An 8,366-nucleotide genomic window follows, 5' to 3' on the forward strand; every position below is an offset into this window, starting at 1 on the left:
ACATTTATAGATTATTTGCAAATATTTTATGCTCGAACATATGGAGCCTTGTCTCAGCGGGACAGCAGTCGTATATCGCAAAGAAAGTCAGAATTACGCCAAAATAGCAAGCAGTTGGACAACAAGTCGCACTTTCTTTTGCTGATATTTCTTGAAGTACAGCAAGTATGGATATGAAACTTAAATCAATGGATAAAGGAACATGTGCCCTTCATACTGACACCTAGATTGACAGATTTAGATAATTTGTAAATATTTTATGCTCAAACATATGGAGCCTTGTCTCAGCGGGACAGCACCCGTATAGCGGATACAAACTCAGAATTACGCCAAAATAGCAAGCACTTGGACAACAAGTCGCACTTTCTTTTGCTGATATTTCCCAAAGTACTGCAAGTATGGATATGAAACTTACATCAATGGATAGAGGAACATGTGCCCTTCATAATGGCACCTTGATTGACAAATATAGATTATTTGTAGATATTTTATGCTCGAGCATGTGGAGCCTTGTCTCAGCGGGACAGCACCCGTATACCGCAAAGAAAGTCAGAATTACGCCAAAATATAGCAAGCAGTTGGACAACAAGTCGCACTTTCTTTTGCTGATATTTCCCGAAGTACTGCAAGTATGAACATGAAACTTACATCAATGGATAGAGGTAAACGTGCCCTTTATACTGACACCTAAATTGAGAGATTTAGATAATTTGTAAATATTTTATGCTCCAACATTTGGAGCCTTGTCTCAGCGGGACAGCACACGTATAGCGCAAAGAAAGTCAGAATTACGCCAAAATAGCAAGCACTTGGACAACAAGTCGCACTTTCTTTTGCTGATATTTCCCCAATTACTGGAACTATTGATATAAAACTTAAATCAATGGATAGAGGAACAAGGGCCCTTCATAATTACACCTAGATTGAGAGATTTAGATTATTTGTAGATATTTTATGCTCGAACATATGGAGCCTTGTCTCAGCGGGACAGCACCCGTATAGCGGATACAAACTCAGAATTACGCCAAAATAGCAAGCAGTTGGACAACAAGTCGCACTTTCTTTTGCTGATATTTCCCCAATTACTGGAACTATTGATATAAAACTTAAATCAATGGATAGAGGAACAAGGGCCCTTCATACTGACACCTAGATTGAGAGATTTAGTTTATTTGTAGATATTTTATGCTCGAAGATATGGAGCCTTCTCTCAGCGGGACAGCACCCGTATAGCGGATACAAAGTCAGAATTACGCCAAAATAGCAAGCAGTTGGACAACAAGTCGCACTTTCTTTGGATGATATTTCCCGAAGTACTGCAAGTATGGATATGAAACTTACATCAATTGATAGAGGAACATGTGCCCTTCATACTGACAACTCGATTGACAATTATAGATTATTTGCAAATATTTTATGCTCGAACATATGGAGCCTTGTCTCAGCGGGACAGCAGTCGTATATCGCAAAGAAAGTCAGAATTACGCCAAAATAGCAAGCAGTTGGACAACAAGTCGCACTTTCTTTTGCTGATATTTCTTGAAGTACAGCAAGTATGGATATGAAACTTAAATCAATGGATAGAGGAACATGTGCCCTTCATACTGACACCTAGATTGACAGATTTAGATAATTTGTAAATATTTTATGCTCAAACATATGGAGCCTTGTCTCAGCGGGACAGCACCCGTATAGCGGATACAAACTCAGAATTACGCCAAAATAGCAAGCACTTGGACAACAAGTCGCACTTTCTTTTGCTGATATTTCCTAAAGTACTGAAAGTATGGATATGAAACTTACATCAATGGATAGAGGAACATGTGCCCTTCATAATGGCACCTTGATTGACAAATATAGATTATTTGTAGATATTTTATGCTCGAGCATGTGGAGCCTTGTCTCAGCGGGACAGCACCCGTATACCGCAAAGAAAGTCAGAATTAGGCCAAAATATAGCAAGCAGTTGGACAACAAGTCGCACTTTCTTTTGCTGATATTTCCCGAAGTACTGCAAGTATGAACATGAAACTTACATCAATGGATAGAGGTAAATGTGCCCTTTATACTGACACCTAGATTGACAGATTTAGATAATTTTTAAATATTTTATGCTCCAACATTTGGAGCCTTGTCTCAGCGGGACAGCACACGTATAGCGCAAAGAAAGTCAGAATTACGCCAAAATAGCAAGCACTTGGACAAGAAGTCGCACTTTCTTTTGCTGATATTTCCCCAATTACTGGAACTATTGATATAAAACTTAAATCAATGGATAGAGGAACAAGGGCCCTTCATAATTACACCTAGATTGAGAGATTTAGATTATTTGTAGATATTTTATGCTCGAACATATGGAGCCTTGTCTCAGCGGGACAGCACCCGTATAGCGGATACAAACTCAGAATTACGCCAAAATAGCAAGCAGTTGGACAACAAGTCGCACTTTCTTTGGATGATATTTCCCGAAGTACTGCAAGTATGGATATGAAACTTACATCAATTGATAGAGGAACATGTGCCCTTCATACTGACAACTCGATTGACAATTATAGATTATTTGCAAATATTTTATGCTCGAACATATGGAGCCTTGTCTCAGCGGGACAGCAGTCGTATATCGCAAAGAAAGTCAGAATTACGCCAAAATAGCAAGCAGTTGGACAACAAGTCGCACTTTCTTTTGCTGATATTTCTTGAAGTACAGCAAGTATGGATATGAAACTTAAATCAATGGATAAAGGAACATGTGCCCTTCATACTGACACCTAGATTGACAGATTTAGATAATTTGTAAATATTTTATGCTCAAACATATGGAGCCTTGTCTCAGCGGGACAGCACCCGTATAGCGGATACAAACTCAGAATTACGCCAAAATAGCAAGCACTTGGACAACAAGTCGCACTTTCTTTTGCTGATATTTCCCAAAGTACTGCAAGTATGGATATGAAACTTACATCAATGGATAGAGGAACATGTGCCCTTCATAATGGCACCTTGATTGACAAATATAGATTATTTGTAGATATTTTATGCTCGAGCATGTGGAGCCTTGTCTCAGCGGGACAGCACCCGTATACCGCAAAGAAAGTCAGAATTACGCCAAAATATAGCAAGCAGTTGGACAACAAGTCGCACTTTCTTTTGCTGATATTTCCCGAAGTACTGCAAGTATGAACATGAAACTTACATCAATGGATAGAGGTAAACGTGCCCTTTATACTGACACCTAGATTGAGAGATTTAGATTATTTGTAGATATTTTATGCTCGAACATATGGAGCCTTGTCTCAGCGGGACAGCACCCGTATAGCGGATACAAACTCAGAATTACGCCAAAATAGCAAGCAGTTGGACAACAAGTCGCACTTTCTTTTGCTGATATTTTCCCAATTACTGGAACTATTGATATAAAACTTAAATCAATGGATAGAGGAACAAGGGCCCTTCATACTGACACCTAGATTGAGAGATTTAGTTTATTTGTAGATATTTTATGCTCGAAGATATGGAGCCTTCTCTCAGCGGGACAGCACCCGTATAGCGCATACAAACTCAGAATTACGCCAAAATAGCAAGCAGTTGGACAACAAGTCGCACTTTCTTTTGATGAAATTTCCCGAAGTACTGCAAGTATGGATATGAAACTTACATCAATTGATAGAGGAACATGTGCCCTTCATAATGACACCTCGATTGACAAATATAGATTATTTGTAGATATTTTATGCTCCAACATGTGGAGCCTTGTCTCAGCGGGACAGCACCCGTATAGCGCATACAAACTCAGAATTACGCCAAAATAGCAAGCAGTTGGACAACAAGTCGCACTTTCTTTTGCTGATATTTCCTTAATTACTGCAAGCATGGATATGAAACTTTTATCAATGCATAGAGGAACATTTGCCCTTTATACTGACATCTAGATTGACAGATTTAGATAATTTTTAAATATTTTATGCTCCAACATTTGGAGCCTTGTCTCAGCGGGACAGCACACGTATAGCGCAAAGAAAGTCAGAATTACGCCAAAATAGCAAGCAGTTGGACAACAAGTCGCACTTTCTTTTGCTGATATTTCCCCAATTACTGGAACTATTGATATAAAACTTAAATCAATGGATAGAGGAACAAGGGCCCTTCATAATTACACCTAGATTGAGAGATTTAGATTATTTGTAGATATTTTATGCTCGAACATATGGAGCCTTGTCTCAGCGGGACAGCACCCGTATAGCGGATACAAACTCAGAATTACGCCAAAATAGCAAGCAGTTGGACAACAAGTCGCACTTTCTTTTGCTGAAATACCTCGAAGTACTGCAAGTATGGATATGAAACTTACATCAATGGAGAGAGGAACATGTGTCCTTCATAATGGCACCTCGATTGACAAATATAGATTATTTTTAGATATTTTATGCTCGAACATGTGGAGCCTTGTCCGAGCGGGACAGCACCCATATAGGGCAAGGAAAGTCAGAATTACGCCAAAATAGGAAGCAGTTGGACAACAAGTCGCACTTTCTTTTGCTGATATTTCTTGAAGTACTGCAAGTATAGATATGAAACTTACATCACTGGATAAAAGAACATGTGCCCTTCATACTGACACCTAGATTGACAGATTTAGATAATTTTTAAATATTTTATGCTCCAACGTGTGGAGCCTTGTCTCAGCGGGACAGCAACCGTATAGCGCAAAGAAAGTCAGAATTATCCCAAAATAGCAAGCACTTGGACAACAAGCCGCACTTTTTTTTGCAGATATTTCTTGAAGTACATTAAGTATGGATATGAAACTTACATCAATGGATAGAGGAACATGTGCCCTTCATACTGACACCTAGATTGACAGATTTAGATAATTTTTAAATATTTTATGCTCCAACATGTGGAGCCTTGTCTCAGCGGGACAGCACCCGTATAGCGCAAAGAAAGTCAGAATTACGCCAAAATAGCAAGCAGTTGGACAACAAGTCGCACTTTCTTTTGCTGATATTTCCCGAAGTACTGCAAGTATGGATATGAAACTTACATCAATGGATAGAGAAAAATGCGCCCTTCATAATGGCACCTCGATTGACAAATATAGATTATTTGTAGATATTTTATGCTCGAACATATGGAGCCTTGTCTCAGCGGGACAGCACCCGTATACCGCAAAGAAAGTCAGAATTACGCCAAAATATAGCAAGCAATTGGACAAAAAGTCGCACTTTTTTTTTGCTGATATTTCTTGAAGTACTGCAAGTATAGATATGAAACTTACATCAATGGATAAAAAACATGTGCCCTTCATAATGACACCTAGATTAAGAGATTTAGATAATTTTTAAATATTTTATGCTCCAACGAGTGGAGCCTTGTCTCAGCGGGACAGCAACCGTATAGCGCAAAGAAAGTCAGAATTACGCCAAAATAGCAAGCAGTTGGACAACAAGCCGCACTTTCTTTTGCTGATATTTCTTGAAGTACAGCAAGTATGGATATGAAACTTACATCAATGGATAGAGGAACATGTGCCCCTCATACTGACACCTAGATTGACAGATTAGATGATTTTTAAATATTTTATGCTCCAACATGTGGAGCCTTGTCTCAACGGGACAGCACCCGTATAGCGCAAAGAAAGTCAGAATTACGCCAAAATAGCAAGCACTTGGACAAAAAGTCGCACTTTCTTTTGCTGATATTTCCCGAAGTACTGCAAGTATGGATATGAAACTTACATCAATGCATAGAGGAACATGTGCCCTTCATACTGACAACTGGATTAACAGATGTAGATTATTTTTAGATATTTTATGCTCCAACATGTGGAGCCTTGTCTCAGCGGGACAGCAACCGTATAGCGCAAAGAAAGTCAGAATTACGCCAAAATAGCAAGCACTTGGACAACAAGCCGCACTTTTTTTTGCAGATATTTCTTGAAGTACATTAAGTATGGATATGAAACTTACATCAATGGATAGAGGATCATGTGCCCTTCATACTGACACCTCGATTGACAAATCTAGATAATTTTAAAAATTTTATGCTCCATTATATGGAGCCTTGTCTCAGCGGGACAGCACCCGTATACCGCAAAGAAAGTCAGAATTACGCCAAAATAGCAAGCAGTTGGACAACAGGTCGCACTTTCTTTTGCTGATATTTCTTTAAGCACTGCAAGTATGGATATGAAACTTACATCAATGGATAAAGGAACATGTGCCCTTCATAATGACACCTCAATTGACAGATCTAGATAATTTTTAAATATTTTATGCTCCATTATATGGAGCCTTGTCTCAGCGGGACAGCACCCGTATAGCGCAAAGAAAGTCAGAATTTCGCCAAAATAGCAGGCACTTGGACAACAAGTCGCACTTTCTTTTGCTGATATTTCCCGAAGTACTGCAAGTATGGATATGAAACTTACATCAATGGAGAGAGGAACATGTGTCCTTCATAATGGCACCTCGATTGACAAATATAGATTATTTTTAGATATTTTATGCTCGAACATGTGGAGCCTTGTCCGAGCGGGACAGCACCCATATAGGGCAAGGAAAGTCAGAATTACGCCAAAATAGGAAGCAGTTGGACAACAAGTCGCACTTTCTTTTGCTGATATTTCTTAAAATCTTGCAAGTATAGATATGAAACTTACATCAATGGATAAAACAACATGTGCCCTGTATACTTACACCTAGATTGACAGATTTAGATAATTTTTAAATATTTTATGCTCCAACATGTGGAGCCTTGTCTCAGCGGGACAGCACCCGTATAGCGCAAAGAAAGTCAGAATTACGCCAAAATAGCAAGCACTTGGACAACAAGCCGCACTTTTTTTTGCAGATATTTCTTGAAGTACATTAAGTATGGATATGAAACTTACATCAATGGATAGAGGAACATGTGCCCTTCATACTGACACCTAGATTGACAGATTTAGATAATTTTTAAATATTTTATGCTCCAACATGTGGAGCCTTGTCTCAGCGGGACAGCACCCGTATAGCGCAAAGAAAGTCAGAATTACGCCAAAATAGCAAGCACTTGGACAACAAGTCGCACTTTCTTTTGCTGATATTTCCCGAAGTACTGCAAGTATGGATATGAAACTTACATCAATGGATAGAGAAAAATGCGCCCTTCATAATGGCACCTCGATTGACAAATATAGATTATTTGTAGATATTTTATGCTCGAACATATGGAGCCTTGTCTCAGCGGGACAGCACCCGTATACCGCAAAGAAAGTCAGAATTACGCCAAAATATAGCAAGCAGTTGGACAACAAGTCGCACTTTCTTTTGCTGATATTTCTTGAAGTACTGCAAGTATAGATATGAAACTTACATCAATGGATAGAGGAACATGTGCCCTTCATAATGATACCTAGATTAAGAGATTTAGATAATTTTAAATTATTTTATGCTCCAACATGTGGAGCCTTGTCTCAGCGGGACAGCACCCGTATAGTGCAAAGAAAGTCAGAATTACGCCAAAATAGCAAGCAGTTGGACAACAGGTCGCACTTTCTTTTGCTGATATTTCTTTAAGTACTGCAAGTATGGATATGAAACTTACATCAATGCATAGAGGAACATGTGCCCTTCATACTGACACCTAGATTGACAGATTTAGATAATTTTTAAATATTTTATGCTCCAACGTGTGGAGAATTGTCTCAGCGGGACAGCAACCATATAGCGCAAAGAAAGTCAGAATTACGGCAAAATAGCAAGCACTTGGACAAAAAGTTGCACTTTCTTTTGCTGATATTTCCCGCAGTACTGCAAGTATGGATATGAAACTTACATCAATGCATAGAGGAACATGTGCCCTTCATACTGACAACTGGATTAACAGATGTAGATTATTTTTAGATATTTTATGCTCCAACATGTGGAGCCTTGTCTCAGCGGGACAGCGCCCGTATAGCGGAAGGAAAGTCAGAATTACGCCAAAATAGCGAGCAGTTGGACAACAAGTCGCACTTTCTTTTGCTGATATTTCCCGAAGTACTGCAAGTATGGATATGAAACTTACATCAATGGATAAAGGATCATGTGCCCTTCATACTGACACCTCGATTGACAAATCTAGATAATTTTAAAAATTTTATGCTCCATTATATGGAGCCTTGTCTCAGCGGGACAGCACCCGTATAGCGCAAAGAAAGTCAGAATTTCGCCAAAATAGCAAGCACTTGGACAACAAGTCGCACTTTCTTTTGCAGATATTTCTTGAAGTACTGGAAGTATAGATATGAAACTTACATCAATGGATAGAAGAACATGTGCCCTTCATAATGACACTTCGATTGACAGATTTAGATAATTTTTAAATATTTTATGCTCCAACATGTG

The sequence above is a fragment of the Acanthaster planci genome, linkage group LG08 (genome assembly GCF_054643075.1).
Source record: "Acanthaster planci isolate LZ-2023a linkage group LG08, COTS_SCS, whole genome shotgun sequence".
In the NCBI taxonomy this organism is placed as follows: Eukaryota; Metazoa; Echinodermata; class Asteroidea; order Valvatida; family Acanthasteridae; genus Acanthaster; species Acanthaster planci.